This window comes from Juglans regia, chromosome 1, assembly GCF_001411555.2.
Source record: "Juglans regia cultivar Chandler chromosome 1, Walnut 2.0, whole genome shotgun sequence".
NCBI lineage: Eukaryota > Viridiplantae > Streptophyta > Magnoliopsida > Fagales > Juglandaceae > Juglans > Juglans regia.
In genome coordinates, this window is record NC_049901.1 from 32,814,369 (window position 1) to 32,827,823 (window position 13,455).

Below are 13,455 nucleotides of genomic sequence, written 5' to 3' on the forward strand. Positions count from 1 at the left end.
CACAAAAACGTTTTTCTAGTAAAAACTTATTATTCAATATAAAAGATCATTGGAAGAATCCCAAACACAATGAATTAAAAGGAGTTCAAGTTCAATACAAGCCTATTATATACTATGATTATTACCATAAATAAATAAGAACGCTTCATTTGGGCATAAATGATCATATTATTCAGATGAACAATACAAAGTAAAGAAACTAGCCTAACAAGACCTAAGAAATATTTTAGCATATCAAACTTTCAAAACATAAAATGAGACATAATAACTATATATAGGAAGTATATTAGTGTTCATGTACATAACATACTCTCTTTCTCTGTGTCTTTTTGCCTCCCGCATACACAGAGCCTGATCAGGCTCCTCCCCCATCCACTCTCTCTCTCTCTCTCTCTCTCTCTCTCATGGCTTCCCAAGTAAGTCTCCTTCAAAAGCAGCTCAAAGATCTTTGCAAGAATCCTGTAGATGGGTTCTCCGTCAGCCTGGTCGATGAGACCAATGTTGAGTGGGTCCAGCCCACATGTGGTAGCCCAAATCTCATTTAAACCCATTAGGGCTTCTACTTGCAATTATAAAAGGGAGGTTGAAGTGCTTTACGAGTGAGTGAATGAGAAAGCAACAAAACAAACAGAAAAAGAGTGAGACAACGCAACAAGTGAAAAGGAAAAAAGGCAAAAGTTTTCTTTTGTCGTTTAGGTGTGGATTTCACATAGGTATTTCTTTACACAGTAAAAATTGAGAATTTCTCTAAGTTGTGAATTTTCTTTGGGCACTCTAGAGAGTTGTAGTATTCAAAGTGGGGATCTCATAGGCATTATCAAACTAGTGGTTTGGGGTGAGATTATTGTTGTATTTCCCAATTTGTTGAGAACTCAAGTTTTGGGCATAAACTTGAGTATTGTAAACTCTATATTATTATAGTGGATTTGATCGGAGTTGCCCTGTGGTTTTTTCCCTCTACACTGGAGGGTTTTTCCATGTAAAAAATCTGTTGTGTTTTGCTTTGATTGTTTGCTTGTTTAATCATTCTAGTTATATGCTTGGATAATAGATTTAATTTTGCAAGTGGTTATATTACCCAACAAGTGGTATCAAAGCTTGGTTGTGTGGGTGTGGTGAACTTGCAAAAATTAAATGGAGAATACTTGGGGCATTATGATTAAATTATCGGCTTCAAACTATTCTATTTGGAAGCCAATGATGGAGGATATCCTTTATTGTAAGGATTTACATGAACTCATTGAGGGTGCTAGTGCCAAGCCAAATAGTATGAGTGATAGTGACTAGAAGAAAATGAACAGGAAAACCATTGGGTATATTAGATAGTGTGTTGATCTTAATGTATTCCATCATATATCTCAAGAGACAAATGCCCATAGTCTTTGGGAAAAATTATAGGGTCTCTATGAGAGGAAGACAACTCAAAATAAATCTTTTGCTATTAGAAAGCTTGTGAATTTAAAGTTGAAGGAGGGGAAATCTATTGCTGAGAATTTGAGTGAATTCCAAGACTTAGTAAATCAGTTGACCACAATGAAAATAGTGCTAGATGATGAGATGCAAGCACTATTACTTTTGAGTTCATTGCCTGATAGTTGGGAGACTTTGGTAGTATCACTTAGTAACTCTGCTCCAAATGGTGTGCTTGGACTTACTCTAGTTAAAGACAGTTTGTTTAATGAAGAAATAATAAGAAAATACTTGGGTAAGAATGATGCACAGGCTCTTGTTACAGAGAACAGGGGAAGGAGTAAGAGCAAAGGTCCTAAGGGACGTGGTAACTACAGAAGTTAGTTAAAGACAAGAAGAAAAGTCAAATGTTTTTACTGTGATAAAGAGGGTCATATAAAGAAATATTGCAAGGCTTGGAAAAACAAATTGAAAGAGGAGAAAAATCAGAAGAAGCCGGATGATCAAAATACTACAGCTAGTGCTTCAGATGAAGAAGTGGCAATACTTTCTATTGGAGAGAATGAGTCTTGTCATGTTGCAAATTTTTATGTAGAATGGGTGATTGATTCAGCAGCTTCCTACCATGTTACCCCAAAGAAAGAACTCTTTACTAAGTATAGAGGAGACAACTTTGGCAAGGTGACGATGGACAATGAAAGTTATGTTGATATTGTGGGAATTGGTGACATTTGTGTTGTTACAAATGTTGGATGTACCCTAACATTGAAGGATGTGCGACATGTTCCAGATATGCGCTCTACACATGCTCTTGATGAGGCAGGTTATGAGAGTTATTTTGCAACAAAAGATGGAAACTATCAAAGGGGTCATGGTGTATGCTAGAGGCAAGATCTGTTGTACACTTTACAACACTGAAGTAAAGGTGTGTGGTGATGCAGTGAATGCAACTACAGATAATGTTTCACCAGACTTGTGGCACAAGCGGCTAGCTCATGAGTGAGAAGGGATTGCGGACTTTGGGAAGGAAGTATCTTATTCCTTTTGCCAAAGGTACGTTGCTGAATCTTTGTGATTATTGTTTCCTTCGTAAGCATCATATAATTTCTTTTCAGAAAACCTCTAGTAGAAAAAAAAATGTGTTGGATTTAATTTATTCTGATGTATGTGGTCCCATTGAAGTGGAGTCCTTAGGTGGAAATAAGTATTTTGTTACTTTTATTGATGATGATTCAAGAAAGTTGTGGGTGTATTTTTTGAAAACAAACGATCAAGTATTCCAACATTTCAAGTTCCATGCCATGGTAGAAAGAGAAATTGGAAGATCTTTGAAGTGTTTTCGTATTGATAATAGAGGTGAGTACAAGTCTAATGTGTTTAAGGAGTATTGTTCAGAACATGGCATTAGACATGAGAAGATAGTTCCGGGTACCCCACAACATAATGGTGTGACAGAGAGAATCAACCGTACTATTTTAAAGAAGGTCAGATGTATGATGAAGATGGCAGGATTGCCTAAGTCTTTTTGGAGTGAAGTTGTTTGTACTACTAATGAACCGGTCTCCATCAATTCCTTTGGGGTTTGAGGTTCCTGAAAAAGTGTGGACTGTAAATGATGTGCCTTACTCTTACTTGAAGGTATTTGGGTGCAAGGCATTTGCACATGTGCCAAAGGAACAACGTGTTAAGCTTGATGATAAGGCCACTCCCTATATATTTGTTGGCTATGGAGATGCAGAATTTGGCTACAAGCTGTGGGATCCAGAGAAGAAGAAAATCATCAGAAGTAGAGATGTGATTTTTATAGAAAATCAGACATTGGCAAACTTTGAGAAAGTAGAGAAGCCAAGGCAAGAAGATGAATGTGTTTCTAAACTTACACCTATCTCTTTGTCTCCTGAGAGTGCCATTAATGGGGAAGAGCCAGCAGCAGTTAAAGATCAAGGTGATGAGCCAGCATCAGTTGATGAGAATGATGAAGTAGGCACAGAGAGTGTCGAGCAGGGGGAGCAGTCTACTCCACCAAAACCTCAGGTTGGGAGGTCTACAAGGGAGCATCATCCATCAACTAGATATCCTAAGTTCGATTATGTTTTGATTACTGATGAGGGAGAGCCAGAAAATTTTCAAGAAGTGAAAACTCATAGGGAACAACAAAGGTGGATGAATGCTATGCAAGAAGAGATGAATTCTTTACACAAGAATGACACTTATGAGTTCGTGGAGCTCCTTAAAGGCAAAAAGACTCTAGGAAACAAATGGGTGTTCAAGCGTAAGAGTGATGGTGGAAAGCTAGGAAAACACAAAGCTCGTTTGGTGGTAAAAGGCTTCAATCAAAGGAAGGGAATAGATTTTGATGAGATATTCTCTCCGGTTGTCAAGATGAATTCCATTTGCGTTGTGTTAGGTCTTGCATCTAGCTTGGATCTTGAGCTTGAACAATTAGATGTAAAGACTGCTTTTCTTCATGGCGACTTGGAGGAAGAGATCTACATGATTCAACTAAAAGGATTTGAAGTTAAAGGGAAGGAGCACATGGTTTGGAAATTGAAAAAGAGTCTCTATGGGTTGAAGCAGGCCTCAAGGCAATGGTAGTAGACGTTTGACTCATTCATGACAGGTCATGGATATACCAAAATAGAGGCAGATCATTGTGTGTATGTCAGAAGGTTCCCTGATGGTAAGACTATTATTCTTCTATTATATGTAAATGATATGTTGATAGTTGGACAAGATGTTCAGTTGATTCAAAGTTTGAAGGCAGAGTTGCTCAAGTCATTTGACATGAAAGATCTTGGCCTAACACGACAGATTCTAGGTATGGAGATTGTTCGTGACAAGAAAGCTAAGAAGTTGTGGTTATCACAAGAGAAGTATATTGATCGGATACTAAAGAGGTTTAATATGAAGCATGCTAAACTTGTGAGGACTCCTCTTGGTGGTCACTTCAAGCTAAGTAAGAAGAGTTGTCCTTCTACCAAGGAAGAGAAAGATAACATGGCAACCATTCCTTACTCCTTTGCAGTCAGGAGTTTGATGTATGTTATGGTTTGCACACACCTAGATATTGCTCATGTAGTAGGAGTTATTAGCAGGTTCCTAGTTAATCCTGGTAAAGATCATTGGCAAGCAATAAAATGAATTTTTAGATATTTGAGGGGTACCTCAAAGATGTGCTTGATTTTTGGTAGCTTGGAACCAATCTTGGAGGGTTATACAAATGCAAATATGGTTGGGGACCTTGATGGTAGAAAATCAACTTCAGAGTACTCGGGTACTTTTGCAGGGGGAGCTGTATCATGGTAGTCAAAACTACAGAAGTGTGTTGTCTTATCTACTACTGCCGTTGAGTATATTGCAGCAACTGAAGCAGGGAAAGAAATGCTTTAGATAAAATAGTTTCTACAAGATTTAGGTTTGAAGCAAGATGAGTATGTAGTTCATTGTGATAGTCAAAGTGCACTAGACTTGAGCAAGAACGCCATATATCATTCACGTACAAAGAACATTGATGTGAGATACCATTGGCTACGCGTAGTTGTGGAACAAACATTACTGCTGAAAAATATTCACATTGAGAATAACCCACCTGAAATGATGACAAAGGTTGTTACTAGAGAGAAGCTGGAGTTTTGTGCCAGATCAGCCATCATGGACTCTAACTGAGATGTTAGATTATAAGCTCCTCTTATAATGGGCTGGAGTGGGAGATTGTTGAGTGGGTCTAGCCCACATGTGGTAGCCCATTTCTCACTTAAGCCCATTAGGGCTTCTACTTGCAATTATAAAAGGGAAGTTGAAGTGCTTTACGGGTGAGTGAGTGAGAAAGCAACAAAACAAAGAGAAAAAGAGAGACGGTGTAGTAAGTGAAAAGGAAAAAAGGCAAAAGTTTTCTTTTGTTGTTTGGGTGTGGATTTTACACAGGTATTTCTCTACACAGTAAAAATTGAAAATTTCTCTTAGTGGTGATTTTTCTTTGGGTACTCTAGAGAGTTGTAGTATTCAAAGTGGGGATCTCATAGGCATTATCATACTAGTGATTTGGGGTGAGATTATTGTTTTCTTAGAGATTGATTATTGTTGTATTTCCCAATTTGTTGAGAACTCAAGTTTTGGGCATAAACTTGAGTATTGTAAACTCTATATTATTATAGTAGATTTGATCGGAGTTGTCCTGTGGTTTTTACCCTTTACACTGGAGGGTTTTTCCACGTAAAAAATCTTTTGTGTTTTGTTTTGATTGTTTACTTGTTTAATTATTCTAGTTATATACTTGGATAATAGATTTAATTTTACAAGTAGTTATATTACCCAACAACCAATATCTTTGAATGGAGTGTAACCATTATTGGACCTCTAAATACTCTCTATGAGGGCGGTTTTTTCAATGCCATTATGACGTTTCCATCCACTACCCAAACAACCCTCCGACAGTGAAGTTTACTTCAGAGATATGGCATCCTAATGTATATCCTGATGACCTTGTTTGCATATCAATCCTACATCCTCCTGGTGAGGACCCGAATGGCTATGAGCTTGCAAGTGAATGCTGGACACCGGTTCATACGGTTGAAACTATAGTTTTAAGTATAATATCAATGCTTTCCAGTCCTAATGATGAATCTCCAGCAAATGTGGAAGCTGCTAAAGAATGGAGAGATAGGAAAGATGATTTCAAGAAAAAGATCAGCCGATGTGTAAGAAAATCACAAGAAATGTTATATATGATCCATCGTGCTATGCTCTTTTGTGCTAGTGAATGCCAGAGAGAGATTTTAAGTTCTTGTGCTGGGGGGGACTGGTTCTATAACGCCCCAAACCCGGGTGGCTTGGAGAATTACTACCTGTCACTTATAAATATGTCTCCCTACACATCTAAAAAAAATCTCCAAAGACTTCATCAGCAAAATCAATCTCATATCTTCTAAATAACTCATTACAAACTCCACATAGTCTATAATGCATTAATAGTAAATCAAGGGGTCCCCAATCTTCCAGTGATGATAACATACCAAACTGATGAAACCATAGGTCCTACTAAACCAAAGTATAATTAAAACTTAACATAATAAACTGATACATCTTAAGTCTCAATAAATCTAAATATCAAGAAGAATTTCAAACTCTTCTTCTCACAATGGTACCCTTAGGTACATGACCGTCTATCCATATCTAGCCAAGCTCCCATTTCTAGTCTTGACCCCCAGCTCCCATTTCTATTCCTGACCCCCAGCTGAGTCATTAATATCATCTGAAAAATAATGAAGATAAGGGAGGTGAATTATCAACAACTCAGTAAGCAAAAAACCTATACTAGTATGTAAACATGAGCCCTTTTTAAAAAGTTTGGTATGCAGAAACAAAACATTTTAGTTTCATGTGCATATCTCAATACGTGTTATTAGAAAAATCAGAGCGACATTTCAACATTTTCTTATTCATAAACCATTTCATGTACAAGAACACTTTGGCATAACATAACTGAATATCTTCATCTTATCATATCATATCGTGTCATATTAAATACCATGTTTAACCGCCGTGGTAGGGTTGTGCTATCCCCGGTGGCCAAACCAGGCAGTATCATATTGTGAAACTTCCCATTTTTCAATCTCGGAACCCCGAGTGTGCACACAGGAAAGAACACATAAAAGACCACTTTGTTTCTAAAGTGGCTGCACTCATATCATATCATGTTGGTACCAACCATATCACGTGAACCAGTATCACCATATCAGAACCATATTCAGAATCAGAATAAAAACAGATAAGTATGCCAAAGGTTTTTCCCATTCATATCATATCAAACCAAGTGTCGAACATATTCATATCATTTCCATTTGATCATAAACAAACCCAAATTATTTTATATTATACGTACAAAAATTCACAGATATCATATTCGCTCTTTTGCACATTTCATAAACGTGTCAAATGTTGCTCATGTCCACACTATTCATGTCAAGAAAAAGTATTTTCCTCTTTCATTTAGATTTTCATGAGTGAATACAAAACACATACTGAGGTCGTTTTCACATTTTCTTTTAAAAACATATCATGCATATTTTATAAACCAACCTCAATTCATTTTCTTTATTTTTTTATGTAAATCTAGCATAGGAACCCGGCTTACCTGACTCTTGCAGCGTATTATCTAAGCCTTGAAAATGACGTATATCAGTCTCGTCACCTATTCATAAAATAAGATATATAAACTAAGTGTTGAAAGACAATTGACACAACTTCTATCTAAATAAATAAAACCCATAATCCCAAACCATATAGTAGCAAAAACAACTCACTGTGACAATCAAATAGTAATATGGACAGCACGCATTCCAACCTAAAGTATCATATACTAATCTTAATATTATCCAATACAACTATCAAAACTAATGTCAACTCAACTCATTAATAAATCACATTTATTTCAGCAGCTCATGATCCCAAGCAATCACCAATAATTTAACTAAAATGATACTACACATTGCACATTTCTCTCCGTTCACAATTCTACAACAGAAAAATCCTAACACTGCTAGATATTCATCAGCACACAACAAACTCCCTTATAATTATTTCTAAAACACCAAACCAACTAACCAAAAATTATAAAATACACAACGAAGTGAAAAACTTACATTGAATGCTCAACGTTTAAGTGAAACCAAGAAGATTGCGAACTCACTGCACTGCAACACAACACACACAATGCGAACCGAAAGAAAAACCACCAACTCACGGACCACTGAAGAAGCTCTCGGCAACCAGTTACAAAATTTGTTTTCCACCCAACTTCGTTCAACAAGCCTCAGCGTCACTCATAGAGATTGCCACTGCAACTCCAAGTAAAACGCGGAGAATAACAGAGTAAGAGAGAGGGAAAACCAGATAAGAAATAAAAGAAACTGAAAGAGAAAGAGGGGTCGGCTGGGAGGATGTAATACAGGGTCTTAGATTGCAGACTAACAGAGAGGGAGGAGGAGATACCTGCGGCAGAAAAATTACCAAGTGGAAGAGGAAGAGCCGCGTATGAAGAGGGAAAAACCAGCTATCGAAAACAGAGGTACACGATAGGGAGAAACACAGTGATCTGCTGCAATGGAGGGAAAAATCGAAATGAGGAAATTTAGGCCATGATGATTCAGACGCAAGAAGTTAAGCAAACGAAAACAAGGAGATGCGGTCGGTGAAAATGGGTTACCTGTGAGAGAGATCGTCTGCGCGAGGGAACCCAGAAGAAGAAGAAAAAGAAAAGAAACCGAAGAGAAAGAGGGGGAGAAAGAATCGCGGGAAAAAAAGAAGAGAAAACTTACCCCAAACGACGCCGTTAGCACACCTCCAAGGAAAAGGGCTGGGCCCTCGAGCACGAACCGGTCTCACACACAAGAAGAAAACTGGGCCTTACAGGTTCACTGGGCAATATGTTGGTTCTTTTAGCATGCTGCTGAAGTTCTCACACCTATCTTATTTCGTTCGTCGGCTTTCTCAGTATGGTCAATTGTATGACGTGGAACGTCATCTATGTATTCAAAAGGCTTTGGCTAGTACTGGCGTTTGGTGACAAGCGGTCGTGTTGGGTACCTTATGTTATCTTTTTGAGTATCTTGGGATTAATCCTAGGAATCGATTTCGTTTCTGATCAAAATGTGTATTGTTTTTTTTTTTTTTTTTTTTGTGTATTGCAAAACCAAAATGGGTAGACAAGCTAATAGAAATGTTTCGGATTCCTCCCTAATATTTGGATATTGAAGCTGCCTTATATATATATATATATATATATATATATACACACACACACACACATACACACACATAATACATACACACACACATATACATACATACATATATATATATATATATATATATATGGGGAAAAACAAGAAAAAGAAAGAAAGACCCACATGGTTCACATGATCTATATCTTTCGAAAGGAAAGGCATACGTACACACGCATCCCTGCTATGGATTTGATGCTAGTATATATTAGTATAATGTGAGAAATCTTCACTCCATACTTGCATGACCTTGTTCTTTCACTCAAATGATTTGTCCCACGATGCAGCTGACTTTATATCCAACATGCATGACACTTTTCATTTTAGCATGTTATCTTGTTTTCTTTGTATTTCCTAATAATATTGATATGAGCAGCTAGGATTTTAAAACAATTTAGAAAATTTTAATAGGACACAGTACTCTGTGTTATAACCGATTTGAATTTAGGAGCTTATCTATTTTTCAACAATAGCTCCCTTGTGATTTGGGATTTTTAGCAAGCTATTTCTTTTAGGAAAATTATACGTAGTAGTACTATGCCCCCTAAATTTGCTTCCACAATTTGACAGCTTATGTATTTTATTTTATTTATAATTTTTTTAACTTAACGGTTAAAAAAATGATTATTAATATATTGATATTTTTTAAATATATTTTTAAAAAAAAGTACAATTTCCACTAGAAATACAAGGGCAAACTGGAGTGGCACAGTAGCATTACCTTTTTTTTTTTTTTTTTTTTACTTTCTGTCCATCACTGTTAACAGAGAAAACATGGCCCAATGATGGGTCACCAAAGTGGCGATTTATTTATTTTTTAAAAAATTAAATGAAAAAAATAAGAAGTATTTCTTTCCAATAAAACTATGGAAATTGTGCATGTTGTATGTGTTGTGCAAATATATATATGGCAATAAAGTTTTGGAGGAATTTTTTAATAAATGTTGCAAAATAAATAAAATAAATTTATGAAAATTTTTAAGGGACGCCGTCAGTGCTATGCTCTATTTGGATTTCATATCCTAAAAAATCATTTGATTCTTTATTCCATCCTACGAAAAGAGATTAAAAAAAAAAAAAATTGTATAAGCGTATATGAGTTGTAGTGATATTCAACAACTCGACTTTAGTTGATCTTCACACAAATAAACTCATGTTATTTTGTAAAAAAATTGCTTATAAGCCTGTTTATAAAGTATTTAACAAATTTTAGATTACATATTTGATTGTCACTTTACAGCTCTTTCTGTAAACGTCACTCTTTTATCTTTTGACAGGAGCTTATTCAAGATATTGAACAAAGAGTATGCACATGTGGCATATCAATATTTATCGGATTTAAACTTTGTTAACACCTAGTTGTTTAATTACATGCTTTCTGGTTACATACGGTGACGCTTCCAAGGTCACATATCTCCGTTCGTGACAGTTAAGAATGCAATGCATCTAGCATGCATCTAACAATATGCAGTGTTCGCAGTGAATAACTTTTTTTAACAATACTTGATGTACCGAAATGCTAAATCCCCAAACATAACATATTTCCAATAATATTTTGAAATCAAAATATGTATTGGGGACAACACTCCATAAGTACATACATAAAATACAACTATTGAACTAAACACCAAGCAGCTCATGCAACTCGACAATGATTTCCAAAATATGATCCAAAGGCTGGAGGATTGACTCCATAAGCTTCTCGTGTGTCATCCATGGCCTACTCAAGTGAGAATGGTCTATCATTTTGGAGAAAATAGTAGTTGGAACTACCAAGTGAGATTTACAAAATCTCAAAAAGTAAAACTCCTAAACTACCAACAATATTAATAGACATGCATGATAGTAATATGACATGTATGCTTCGTGACATGGACTTGTACATGTATGACTTGACTTGAAAGTAACATGACTTGACTTGGAAATAACATGACTTGACTTCAACGTAACATGACTTGACTTAAACATGACATGCTTGCATGAACATGACACCTTGTTACATATACATGTTTGTTTACTTGAAAAATGGATGCACCACGACTCCCTAAGGGTCGTGTGCTTCTGCCGAATATTGCATCATATCACAGGCTCCTGCACTAGTTGTGAGTACGTCATGATAACTTATACTTGTAAATTTGTAGTTTTGACACCACTGGCGTTAGGTTCATGACTTCGCTCTGAAAACCAATTATTTGAGTCTCATTCAAAGCCTGTTGATTGTACTAGAAGATTCCACATTCAATTTAAATACTCTAAAGTGGGCAGAGGAGTTCCATTAGAATAACTCATCATCCTCACTTGGGATCGTGATAAAAGAAAAGACTCATGCATGACTCAGAAGTATTCCATGACATAATGAATGCTTATGACATGACATGTAACAGAAAATCATGTAATAGATATGATGACATGACATTCATGGCACGAAACAGATAATCATCTCATGACATGGGATGGCATGTTTATAAAAAATTCACATAGGCATAAACGAATATGAATGTAAACTTCGCAAATCTTGCCACCTACATACGGAAAATACTGGGAGTAAGTTAGAAACTAACTTACAAACTTGTCGTGCAAATGTGAGCATAACATAAAAGAGTGTAAACTGAAATGAGAGATATTCTAGGGTTAGAATATCGTACTTATTCCTCCAAATAAAAAACTCATTAACTTGGAATCAAATTTACAAAGTTATCCCTTAACTTATGGGAAATTACAAATTTATCCTTAAAAATAAGGAATTTTTAAATAGACTCCAAAACTTACTAAAGTCTACATTCCTCATGTAAATCTCATCCTAAATCTAAATATGAACTCAAAGTATTTTTAAAACTAAACCAAACTATACAAAAATCCTCTTGGCCAATTCATGTATAGGCTAAATCATGCTTTTGTTGCTACTTGGCCATTTAACTCACTAACATGCTTAAACCGAATTTAACAACTCTAAAAAATCAAGTCCTTAGTTATAAAATCATGCTAATACACTAAATCATACATCTAATAAATCCTTGAATTCATTACATAAAGTAAAAGCCAAAACATCAAGGTTAGGTCAAATAAAACCAACTCTTGATGTTCTTGGTCTAACATTTTCATATCCACTCCAAGGCCTCCAAAAGTCCATAAATAACACTTCTAAAAAATTTATCATTCAAACCTAAGTGATAGCATGCTTAACTAATCAACCAAAAATCATAAAACACAACATAGAACAAGTAGTTTGCAAGAAAACTTAGAAACTGAGCAAGCATATTTTTGGACTTGAAGCAAAGGGACTAGATCCTCGAATTTCATGCAACAAATCTTGAAATAATCCAAGTATATTCCTCCCATTCAAGTTCATTTAAACTTGAAGGTCGTGGCAAAATTTTCATTAAGGACTCGTTTGGAACTTGGACTGAACTGAGATTAACTCAATTTAGTCTAATTTTAAACTGAGTCTAACATCAAAATACTCAACTCTCAAATCATTAAAACTCATCTTATCTCAAAAACTCTTTACACCTGGGACCCACCACCTTTTTCAACTCAACACATTTTTACACGTGGGACCCACAACCTTTTTCAACTTCCCATAAATGCATCTAAACTCATCCTAACTTCCAAGCACATCTAAACTCATCTTAAGCGATCTCCACAAAACTCACTCCACAATCTCAACTCACTACTATTGATGAAGAACTTAACTCATCTCAACTCAGTTCAACATCCAAATGGAGCCTAAAACCAACATCGAACTCAAGAGCCTTTAGTTTAAACTCAAACTCAAACTCTTGCATGCTCTTCAAAAATCCAACAAAGACCTAATTTATAGATCTTCAAAAACTCATTCTTAGTCCATAGATCACAAACTAAACCAAACTCAAAACTATTTTGAACCAATTGGTTTCTACCACTTCAAAGATCATGTAAAACCATCTTATAAGATCCTAACATACTTTGAATCATACCATAACTTGTATACAAACCATGCTAACACTTCATTAGTTCAAGAAATACATAACTTCTCATCAAAGTCTTACAAAACTTCCAAAGTTATCACAATCACCAAAACCGAACATTTCCACCATTAATACAGCGTTTCATCCATCAAAACGCTAAGAAACAATAACCAACACACACCCAAAGAAACTAGACTCATTATTAATCAAAACAGAAGATATTAGAGTCAAAGAAAATACTCAAAAACGGCCGAAATAAAGCAAGCAAGAAGCTACCAAAAATTCTGTCAATTTTCTGTTGGAAGAAGGATGAAAAT

At 35.8% G+C, this 13,455-nt stretch overlaps 1 long non-coding RNA gene and 1 pseudogene across 1 annotated transcript; one reads left to right on the top strand and one right to left on the bottom strand.

The window, feature by feature from the left end:
* Positions 1–404: 404 nt before the first annotated feature.
* On the top strand, positions 405–6,131 carry LOC109015047 (annotated as a pseudogene).
* A 1,454-nt stretch (positions 6,132–7,585) lies between these two features.
* Positions 7,586–8,663, bottom strand: LOC118349860. The gene is made up of 4 exons (XR_004802807.1): positions 8,615–8,663; positions 8,401–8,506; positions 8,052–8,246; positions 7,586–7,600 (listed from the first exon to the last, which is right to left on the bottom strand). It is a non-coding gene; the product is annotated as an uncharacterized LOC118349860 (long non-coding RNA).
* Positions 8,664–13,455: the final 4,792 nt, after the last annotated feature.